Genomic DNA, 12,698 nt, shown 5'->3' on the forward strand with positions numbered 1-12,698 from the left:
TTCGTGTACATGAGAGTTCAGATTTTTTAAACACTTTATGTACATTTTTATATTTATAAGCATTATGTTTTCTGCTTAGATGAATCTCACGAATGACAGGGAACATTTGGAAAAACACAAACTAAAATATCCTACTTATCCAATATATTATGCTTAATTATTTTTCTTCCCTCAATTACATCTTATTTTTTAAAGAGCATCCATAGAACCCTTCCCTCTAAATCCTATAGGCCTTATTTTATTTCTCTATTAAATGTGTGCATACATATATCAAAACGTGACAAAATTTAGTAAAAAGTATAGAGAATAATTTAAAATTGCTCCTTTGCCTATAATGTAGATGTTATCATTTGGTTTCATGCCATAAGCAGTTTTCTTGTTCACTTTTATTTCAACTTTCGTATAGTAGACAAAAACATTAGAATTCCAGTTGTACCTGGAAGTCAAAGCTATAGAAAGTATCTTTTATGAAGACACTGTTTTTTTTTTATAAAGAAACCAAAACTCAATCAGCCAGAGAACAAGCCACTGATGATGCTTCAGTGACACTTAAATTCTCTTACTTTTTTAATAAAAAATTAAATTCATGAATCCCTCTTTTGAAGGCATATTGATTTTACATATAAAGAACTTCAGAAATCATCATCTCTTTATTTTAATTCAATGATTCTTTTTTTTTCTGGATCTGTTAATAAATAACAGGAGATTTCAGCTTCCTTAATGCACCTCTTTTTGTTTCAATGAGATAGATTTTGGGGACAAAATTGGGAAAATGTATTTTAAATTGTATGATTTAAACTTTGTTATAAAGAGTATATAAAATATGTCCAGGGAGTCTAAAGGCCCCTCAATTTTTTAGACAGTTACTCTTAGAAACTGTGCTATGCCCAAATATTTGTGGAAGATTATATTGACTCTCACTGATGCAGGCTTGGCCATGTCACTCTCAATAATGAACTAGACAGGGAAGTGATGCTGATTGCCCCCAGGCAGCTGTTTTAGGTCCCCTCTGCAATGGAGACTTGTAGTGGTCCAACATGAGGCTTTTCCATCAAACTGAGTGAGCAGTTTCCTAACTTCTCTGACCTACAAAGCTCTCTATACATAAGTAGCCCCTGTCCATTTCCAACCCAACCTCTGGATCTCTTCACCACTCCCAAATTCATCCAGACATGCAGCCCTGTTGCTCTCAAATTCTCCAAGCATGTATCACTCAATCTCCTTTATCCTTACCCTCCTTCCCCAGGGAGAATGGCTTTTTCCTCTTCCTGTTTTCTGTTTCTACTCAAATATGATCCTCATAAAGAAAAAGGAACTTCCCTAATCATAGATCTAATACCTCAGGCTCTTTCTCTGATTTATCTTCCTACTTTGGGGGTATCTAATTTCTAAAATAATTGTTTTTATCATTTTTTAAAATTTGTTTACATATCTTGCCTGAGTTACTCCCTGCTATATTCTTAATGCTTACGAAGTTACCTTACACATATGTTCAATAACTATGTGCAAGCTAAATTAATGAATATTATAACTTATAACTGGGCTGAATTTCACATTTGTGAATAAATGGTTTCTTATTTTGCTGCAAGGAATTTCCATAAACATTAACAAGCAGAAAATGAACTAACTATCTAAAATAAATACTTGAATAAATACAAAATGAAACTGAATCCCCTCCTCTCGCCATGAACAAAAGTCAACTCAAAATGGATCAAGGACCTTGATATCAAATCAGAGACTATGCATCTGATAGAAGAAAAGGTTGGCTCCGATCCACATATTGTGGGGTCAGGCTCCAAATTCCTTAATAGGACACCCATAGCACAAGAGTTAATAACAAGAATCAACAAATGGGACTTACTTAAACTAAAAAGTTTTTTCTCAGCAAGAGAAACAATAAGAGAGGTAAACAGGGAGCCTACATCATGGGAACAAATTTTTACTCCTCACACTTCAGATAGAGCCCTAATATCCAGAGTATACAAAGAACTCAAAAATTAAACAATAAGAAAACAAATAACCCAATCAACAAATGGGCCAAAGACCTGAACAGACACTTCTCAGAGGAGGACATACAATCAATCAACAAATACATGAAAAAATGCTCACCATCTCAAGCAGTCAGAGAAATGCAAATCAAAACCACCCTAAGATACCATCTCACTCCAGTAAGATTGGCAGCCATTATGAAGTCAAACAACAACAAGTGCTGGCGAGGATGTGGGGAAAAGGGTACTCTTGTACATTGCTGGTGGGACTGCCAATTGGTGCGGCCAATATGGAAAGCAGTATGGAGATTCCTGGGAAAGTTGTGAATGGAACCACCATTTGACCCAGCTATTGCCCTTCTCAGACTATTCCCTGAAGACCTTAAAAGAGCGTACTACAGGGATACTGCCACATCGATGTTCATAGCAGCACAATTCACAATAGCTAGACTGTGGAACCAACCCCGATGCCCCTCAATAGATGAATGGATAAAAAATGTGGCATTTATTCACAGTGGAGTATTACGCAGCACTAAGAAATGACAAAATCATGGAATTTGCAGGGAAATGGATGGCACTAGAGCAGATTATGCTAAGTTAAGCTAGCCAATCCCTAAAAAACAAATGCCAAATGTCTTCTTTGATATAATGAGAGCAACTAAGAACAGAGCAGGGAGGAAGAGCAGGAGGAAAAGTTTAACATTAAACAGAGTCATGAGGTGGGAGGGAAAGGGAGAGAAAAGGGAAATTGCATGGAAATGGAAGGAGACCCTCATTGTTATACAAAATTACATATAAGAGGTTGTGAGGGGAATGGGAAAAAATAAGGAGAGAAATGAATTATAGTAGATGGGGTAGAGAGAGAAGATGGGAGGGGAGGGGAGGGCGGACAGTAGAGGATAGGAAAGGTAGAAGAATACAACAGTTACTATTATGGCATTATGTAAAAATGTGGATGTGTAACCGATGTGATTCTGCAATCTTTGTAATGTTTTGAATCACCAATAAATAAATAAATAAATAAATACTTGAAACCAAGGAGGCAGAAAACTCAAGAGTCAGCAACACCATTAGCATATGTGTCAAAATAAAGGTTTTAGCTAATGCATTCCAATGTTATAAAAGAATGAAAATAAGTACAGATCATAGTGCAGAAAGATATAAAATCTGTTGTAAAGAGAACAGATTGGATGTATATCACTGAATACATATCACAATGTCTGCTCCTTTTTGTTATCTTGTTGGTAAAATGAAAATATAAAGATTAGTTTAAGGATTAAATTTGAAATTTGTATTCACTACTTTGGATAGCACTTATCACATGGGAACCACTCAATAAATATTGGCTATTTAATATTAACTAAATATGCTTTGAATTTTGGATATTTTACATATCATTATTTGGAAACAACCTAATTATAAATATGTTCCAAATAGGAAGTCTATTGAACAACAAGAAAGTAGACATTACATTAGTTACACACTTCAAGAATTTGACAACCATAAACTAAACTCTTTCCTACTGAATATATGGATCCCATAAAAGAAATTCCTATAGAACAATAGATATTAGTGGTAATTTTTAAATATTGCCTCTTTAAATCACAGGTATATAAATATGTTTAATTTAATTTGAAGCAGTTGCTAGGAAATGCATAAAAAGTATCATTCCAACTTTCTTTCCTGTATAAACTCTAACTCTCATAATTATCCAATACATCATCAAATCACATGAGTGTTACTTGAAGTACTCAGGACCAGATGTTAAGTATAGTTTTGTCTTCCTAATTTTAACAAAATATTGTTTAGTTTTTTCTTGTTCTTTTTTGAAACACTGATTGATTGCACATTTTCTTCCCACAAAGTATACAAAGTTGGTTACAGAAAAGTACATACAATAAAAAATAGATTTGCATTAAAAAATGAAATTTCAGGACTACCATTAGATGAAAACAGTAGAAAAGGAAGACAAAGAGAAATTTGGGGATGTGAGGTTTTTTTTTTTTTTTTTTTTTTTTTTTTTGGCAAATATTCCCACACTCACTTTGGATCACTGGGAATATTTACTTGAGTGTTTTCCAGATACCTACTTGTCCCTTTATATAACTTGACCCTGTTATTTAAATAAAGTGCTATTGTCCCTAGGTGAGTTAAATAATTGTTTAATTCACTGCTGAAGTATTATAATAACACCACTCTTTTTACCTTCACCATCTATGCCTTGTTACAAAAGGAAGACTGTGTGCTAGGTTTTCTCCTCAAAAATACGAACAATTCTAAATTGTTGAGAAGGAGAGAAGAGACAGTTTAAAGTTTTTCGGTGAGAAAGTAAATCTCTTTTATAACAAGAGTTTGCTGTGTTTCCCTTAAGTAGTAGAGTCTTTGGGCACTTGGAGCCTGAATTGTAGTCAGTGGAGCATGGACAGAAGAGCCAGTCTTGGGCTCAGGGATGTGGCACTTCCTGCCTTACTTCCTCTTCTGGCTACCTGAGTCACAGACTTGAAGGCAGGAACTCTTGAAGACATTTTGGACATAAAATGGAGCTGAGTGCTGACAACAATGCAATCACAAAATAGACTCCAAGTCTCTGCTGACCCCTGAAGTTACCATGCCAACTCTGGAATCCTATCTCCAGATTGCTTTTATGTGAAAAGAAATTATTGTTTTGAATTTTTACCAGTTGCAGCCCAACCTGATTCTAATTGATATATCCACATCCATGGTATTTTCTTTTATATTTATAAACCAAATAACATACAAATACATTGGAAACAACAACAAAAACTCACAAAGGTATCGATGGATTTCCTTAACATCTTGGAAGTGATGTTAGTAACTGGAGGGGAATTTAAAGTAAGTCAACTACTGCTAGAAACCTAAGATAAAACCAGGGGCAGTTATTTTTACAGGCATATATATATATATATATAAAACAATATATATATTGTTTTAAACTCCATTTTATGGGAGGGAAGGCCAAGTTATCAGAATCCATTGTCCAATGGTGAACACCTGTTTCCCTGCAGTTAGTGAGCGCACTGAGTTAGTTCTGATGTAGAAGCAGAGCTCCAAAGCCAAGGGACCAGCTGTGAGAGCAACATTTCCAGTTTTATATGCAACAGTTTTCAAGCACTAAGTAGACTAAGCCCAATAAACAACTACATAGCTGAAATCCTTTTGCCTGGGGGAAAATGGGTTCTTTAAGGATACCCATGTAAAAACAGATGAAAGAGATCTAGAGAAATGTTTTTCTCCCAGACAATGGGGGTGGTAAGAACTGAACAAGAAAGGCAGGACCCAGCCAGCCAGCTGGTCAGGATAAAGGTCAAGAAAATAGCTATATCTCAACTGAAAATGCAAGTTGGATTTAGCAACAAATGGAGGAGAGGGTAGGCGAAACTATTTCAGTAAGACAGAACACCATGAAAGTTATTGAAGCAAAAAAGAAAAAAGGGGAAGAAAAAAAATCAAAATATAGCAATATTCTCTCAAGGAACTATCAAGACATCTCTTTGCCCCAAGCAGAACTGACAAGGAGAAAGAAGTGAGAGTGACTTCTAAGGTCACTCAGAAGTTTCATCTCGACCCTGGCAGATGGAGACTCATAGCATATAGAATGGGCTGTCTTTTTCTTTTTCTTTTTTTTTTTTAAGAGAGAGTGAGAGAGGAGAGAGAGACAGAGAGAATTTTTAATATTTATTTTTTAGTTCTCGGCGGACACAACATCTTTGTTGGTATGTGGTGCTGAGGATCGAACCCGGGCCGCACGCACGCCAGGCGAGCGCGCTACCGGTTGAGCCACATCCCCAGCCCTGGGCTGTCTTTTTCAAATATGCTTTTTAAATGAATCCTGCCAATAGCAGAGACAAGGACAGATTAAGGGACAATATATTTGAATTTAAACTTTTAGGACACCGAGGCAGTGAAGATAAATAATGAGGGTTTCAAACAGAGTGAAGGAGGCACAAAGGAGGAAGAAGGCATAATTCAAAAGAATAATCAGAAGCACCAGGGGATCTGGGTTGTGGAGGAGTGGGAGAAGAATGAGATAAGCCAGAGCTTTTAAGGATTCAGGGGTCCAGTTTTGGTGATTACTACTACAATTGAAATAGAAAAGAGCACATATGAGAAACAACCCAGCATCAGGAGGGACACAGGTTGATCTGGGTTTGGGAGGTATTATTTGAAGTACCTTTTAGACCTAGAGGTGGAGAGATTATGCAGGAGTTTGTCTTTCTGAGCACACCTCTTAAAAACATATTGGACTCCAAATACACCGAACTCCAGCGTAACAGTGTAAGAAGGGTCCAAAACATTCAGCTAACCGAATGCAGGGCACTTTATTGTGATGTTAAAAAAAAAAAAAAAAAAAAAAAGATTTTTCCAGTTTGTCTTTATTGTCACAGAAAAGAACACACAAGTCAAGATAATGCAGCTGTACATTACTGATGAACAGCTGAAGTGATAAAACTTCCAGGGTTCACTATACTTTATTTCTTGACAGAAAGAGACTGCCCCATTTCCAGAGGGATCATTAGACTAAGTAGAGCATTTTTTATGTTTGTAGACATGTGAACATCTTGAGAATACTCCTGATGTTCTTTGATACCTGGAGACAAAGTTTGAAGATTTAAACTGAAGAATTAAGGTGGCCAAGGAATACATCAATCATGTTCATAACATTGGGAACTCAAAGTACTATTTAGGAAGCCTTAATCCTAACATATAACCATGTATTGGGGGAACTCCAAGCTAGAGTTTCAAACTCATCTATTCAGAACTCATCTTCTCTGAGGTGACACGACCACACTGTACCCTGGCTGCATATGAGTAAGTGAAAGAAATCTGCACACAAAGCCATTTTCTAAAGCTGTTTTGACAAACAAATTGCCTCTGCAGGTCAGGAGCTCTTGCAGATTCTGCATTGGTTGGCCCAGGCAGAGTTATTTTTCCCGGGAGCTATAAGGACAGCCTTGTACTCGTTACTCTGTTTTATACTAATGCATGTTAGCTTGTGCTATTCATTGCTTAATCTTTGCTCTGCATTTCAACTCCATTTCTGCCAACAAATCATCTCTCCAGGTTCCCTCTATGAGGGCTCTTTCCCAGTCAGGAAGGAAATCAGATCACAAATGGAGTTAGGGAAGGAAGCCAAATGAAGATCTACCTTGGCTTGCTGCTTGTGTAGGAGTTTCCTAGAACTGCACCTGGATTGGCTGTCTGTCCAGGACTGAGTCCAGATATTTTTAGGTTGGTTAGTCCATTTTGTGCTCCTATAATGGAATGCCTGAAACTGGGTGATTTATAACCAACAGGAATTTATTAATTTATAATTCCAATGGTGTGGAAGTTTAAGATCAATATACCACATCTGGTGAAGGCCTTTTTGTTGTGTCATAACATGGCAGAAGGTGAGAGAAGGAGAGAGAGAAGGACATCACTCCATTAATCCATTAATCACAAAGGCAAAGCCCTTGTGACCTGATCATGTCTTAAAAGTCCCACTTCTTAACACAGTTGCATTAAGGATTAAGTTTCCAACACAACAACTTTGGGGGATACATTCAAAATATATCAAACTGTAAGGTAAGGTAGATTGGATCTCTGCCTTTTCTCAGGCAGCATGACAAATTGTTTTACTCATTCTTTTCAAAAAATTTTTGAAGTACTGCAATTATTTCAATATTCTATTTAATATTTCAGTATTATATATTTTATTTATGTGATCTCTGTTTAAAAATAAGTGAATAATAAAACCAAGGTTTTGAATTTAAAAAGTTATAGGTGATGTTTCTAAGAATGTCTCTAGCTGTGTGACCCTGGATGAGTCATTATAATTTTTGGATCTCTCTTTGTTCTTTGTAAAACAAAGAGGTGATTTTTAACAACTATCAAAGTCTATGATTCCATGTAACAATTTGAAAAGTGACCCCAAATAATTCTGATTTCCTTTGAAGGTGTGTCCCTCTTGCAAAAAACACTCTTATTATATGAGATCCCCTCTGGGATCTTCAATAAAGGCAGGAAACATTACTGCTTTTCTTTGTTTCAGAATAAATTATGAGCTTTGTTATCCATTGGAGCCCCTAATAATTTTGAGCATTACAAGTTTCTTCACAGTTCTTAGTATTTCTATCTCACAAGTTTTGTTGCTTTTCTTTGTCAAAAGCCATATGCCTCATCCCCCATCAAAGATAAAGGAAACTCCCCTGCTAAACTGGCCCTAACCTGCTTTTACCTCCAAAGGAAGGGAGCAGCTTGTGTTTCTATCCTTCATATTTGATGACCAGGAAGCCAGGCTCTTGCAACTGATGTATCACAGAGCTTTGAGCTAGGCCTGCCTGAAAAGCAGTATGACCTCTGAGTAGCTTCTTGCTCATATCCTGTCTAGATGATGGCAGCGTTTTCTTGTTTAAATGGGTTTTCCCCTCTTCCTACTATTCTAGAAAAGAAACAAATCAAATTTTCAGTGGACAGGATAGAACAAAGGGGTCAAATAATTAATATTGAAAATCCACCCCTAAATGTGCTCCTATTACCAGTTATTTGAACACTTCCTTTTCTTTCATGTGGATATAGTCATAGAACCTGCCTGTGTGAGGTTGAAAGGATGATTAAAAGAGATAAAACAGAACCTGGCAAATAGTAAATGCTGAATAAGTATTACATTATCAGATCATTTTCAAATATAATTAAAAACTTAAGACTACAACAAAATATTTGTCAGTCTCATACCAGGAAAAGAAAGTTTTACTTAATTTCATCTCTAAAATTGATTATGTTCTATCAGAGAAATTACCTTATTCCCTTGATAATAAATGCATAAATCTTCTGACTCTACTAAAGGAGTGAGAAGATTTAGGGAACTGTAAGAAAGGAGCAGTAAGATTTAAAAGCTTAGAATCTGGAAAACTCTAAGAAAGGAGAAGATTAAAGAAAAGGAACTCTTAGCTAAATAACTAGTAACATGATGGAAATATTCATAAAATGAAAAAAGAATATTTGAATTTTCAGGATTTAAGATTATATTAATCTTCAAAGCTTAAGAGATAATGAGTCAAAAAAAACATGATAAAATGATGCTATGTGCTTCAGAAACTGTTTTCATTTTTCAGTTAACACTCTGATTCCTGTTTCATACCTTTCTTCCAGACTTGTCTGTATTTACCGAAAGGGTCAGAGTCAAGTTTTAATTCCTATTGTATTCCCAGTACCTAGCACTCTCATAGTAAGTGCTCAATAAATACATACGTATTTAAAGCAGAAATATATGAGAGAAGCTAGTAGAGTATTACCTCCCCAGTATTACCACCAAAGGAACTTGTGGATACTGAAGAGTTAACAGAAGGCAGGAATTATAATATAGTTGTATTTTAAAACTGAAAAAAAAATCCTGAAAGCATAGTTACTTATACACTCTATTTTTAAATGAGTTTAGACTGGGATCCTAATTAGAATAAGATATAATCCATGTTTGTATAAATATGTCTAAATAGACTCTACTGTCATGTACAACTAAAAAGAACAAATTAAAAATATTCATGTGTGATAGCATTCCTAACCAGTATTGAGAAATAAATATTTGCAAATGTAGCCATAGCCCTTTTCTCATGGAGCTTACAATTTTATTTAACTAGGAGAGACAATATTATATATATAGATTATATATATATATATAATTATACGTGCACATACATATACATATATGTGCAGATGACAATTCAATGAACTGAGTAAGTATGTTGAAATAGAAGGGCATCATCTTTGGAATGTGTAACCGGGTCAGAAGGGTGGGATAAGGATAATTGGTGTCTTTTAAACTGAAAGATGAACTAGGTATTAGTCAGGCAAAACCTGTAGGTGGGGGAATAATTCTAGGCAAAAAAATAGCAGATGTGAAGGTTTTAGGGAAAGAAAGAACTTATCCTGTTCTCAGAACTAAAAGTTTCCAAAGAAGCTGGGACATAGTGGGCAAAAGGAAGAGGTGAACAGTCAGAGGCAATTCATATGGATGTTGGTCAATGGAAAAATACTGAAGGATTTTAAATGGGAAAATCACATAGAGTTACATTTTAAAAAAGCATAATCTAAAAAAATGGATAAAAGATGGAGTATATGTAGAGAAACAAAATTTGATATTATTGTAGTTAATGAAGGTGAATGAACATCATGGTTTGGGTGTAGGTGGAGCCACTAGAGGGGGAGGCACATGATTCAAGATATATTCAGGAGGTACAATTGATGCCTTGGTGATGGTTTGGATGTTGAAAGATAAACACAAATAAATAGAAAGCGATTTTCTGAATTCTGGTTTGAGAAACCAGGGATGTTTTATTGTGAAGGTGAAGGCGGCAAGGAGTACTTGAGGTTGAGTTTGGGGTATGGTAAGTTTAGAATCTGAGAGTACGTCCAGCATGGATGTCAAGTGGACAGTTGAACATTTGCCTTTGTCTCTGCCAGGAGCTTCAGTTCTTTCCTACTGAGCTGCCTTGTTTCAGTTCAGACAACTTCACCTCTAAGTGCCCATGGAAAGAGGATGTAGTCTTTCAAGTTACGAAAGGTGGGATAATATCTTAGAGAGCAACTTTAACATAGAGAAAGCTTGGCTTTTACTATTATTGGTCAATGAGTACAAACCTTGTTATAAGATGAATAAGTACCGAAGACAGCATGAAGACTGTAATTAATAACAATGTTTTGTAGACCTGAAATTTGTGTTGAGCAGAGGTCATGTGTTCTTACTGTATTCCCATTAAAAAAAAAAAATAGTAATGATGTGAGGCGATGGATATGTTAAATACTAGGAATATGGTAATCATTTCACAATGTAAAATATAGCAAACATCATGTTTTATGCCCTAAATGTAGACAATTATCGTTATATAATTCTACCTCAAAAAACCTGGGAAAAGAAGGTATCACTGAGGAAGATAACAGGGACACAAGGAGCAATGGAGCCGAAAGGGTAAAAATGGATCATTTGAACATGGAAGAACTTAGCTCATTCACTGTGCTTGTTAACTTCATTATGACTCATTTTGTTTATAGGTGGATTTGGGAAGTACAAATTATTGGGATAAAGAAGGGAAGTGGATAGTACAGGAGGATAGTGCTTTAGACCTTTCATTAATTTTACTTTTAGGAATATGGACATGCCTCTAGAAAACTTTCCTCATTCATATCCCTTCCATTTTTTGAAAATTTTTCTTTCTTTTCCTCTACAGTTCTTACTTTTCTTTATCCTAGTTCAATACTTTCAAAGGTGGACCTTTCAAAAGATAATGGAATTTTGTGAAGACCATTATGTTAATAAACTTTTTGTCACTTTGATCTCTATAAGAGATCAGTTTGTGTAAAGCTGACCAAACTCATGGAAGTAATACTTTCTACTTTAGGAAATGTCCATGGTTAGAGGGTCTATGAGGTTTTTTTTTTTTCATTTATGTATTTCACAGCCTTCAAAATTGAGAAGTACTACCTAGTACCTAAACTCTCTGAATGAAATGTCAATCTTATTTTCCTAAAGCCGAACACTCTCAACCAAAAGGACTTGAGCATTTGTTCTCAGAATGATTCTTTGGGCTACCAAAGAAAGATATATAATCATACTCTCTAACTTCCTCTTGTCCAGTCTTAGAGATCTGTAATCATTTATCATTTCATAAAGACAAATTTGTATTTTTTTAAATCACTCATTATTTTTCTTTTATAGGTTATAAATTCTTTATTTTGGAATAAATCATATATTCTAAACTATCACTGCATTTAGATTATGAATCATCTGAAAAGTTGGAGGTTAGAAAATGTTACCATATCTTTGTAAAACTTTAAGAATGCTTGGAGAAATTTATTTGAAAATCCTGCCATTTATTCACCTAATTTAATCGCTGCAGGTTACCTATGCTGATTTCTCTCAGTTAAGATGATTCATCAAGTGAAAATCTTTTACTAATTAACATTGTTGATGTTGTGAAACTTTATAATGCAGAGCAGATGAAAACCTTGCATATAAGTAATGAGTAGACTATTGTTGACTCAGGAGTTTTTGAAATAATTGATGTGATCCTTTTTCCCCTCAATCCTATGACATCAACCCTTCATGGAAAAACCCAGATGGGAATATGTTCACCAACATAATATAAACTGTATTAGTTTTACAAAGTAAACACCTTTGTCCATTAGCAAACTAAAATCTAATTTTCCATTTTTATTATTTAAAGCCACATTTACAAATGTAAATATGTAAACTTTCTAAAAATAATAATTATTCTCATTTTGGTGGGAATTCTTCCAAACTCATTTATCCTATCTTTAATAAATGAGTTTGGAAGAATTCCAAACAATGACACAAACAGAAAGAACATAGGACAGCATCCCTGATGAACATAGATGCAAAAATCTTCAATAAAATAATAGTAAACCAAATCTAGCAACACATTAAAAACATTATTCACCATAATCAAGAGGAATGAAAGACTAGTTCAGCATACACAAATCATTAAATGTTAGACACCATGTCAAGAAAATGATAAACTAAAATCATATGATCATTGTTAGAAGTAGAAAAAAAATTTTTAATAAACTTTTAACATCCCTTCATTATAAAAACTCTTAACAAATTAAATATAGAAAGCATGTACCTCATGATAGAAGCCATATATAACAAGCCAAGGATGAACATCAGACTGATTGGGAAAACACTGAAAGCTC

The sequence above is a fragment of the Urocitellus parryii genome, chromosome 3 (genome assembly GCF_045843805.1).
Source record: "Urocitellus parryii isolate mUroPar1 chromosome 3, mUroPar1.hap1, whole genome shotgun sequence".
Lineage (NCBI taxonomy): Eukaryota > Metazoa > Chordata > Mammalia > Rodentia > Sciuridae > Urocitellus > Urocitellus parryii.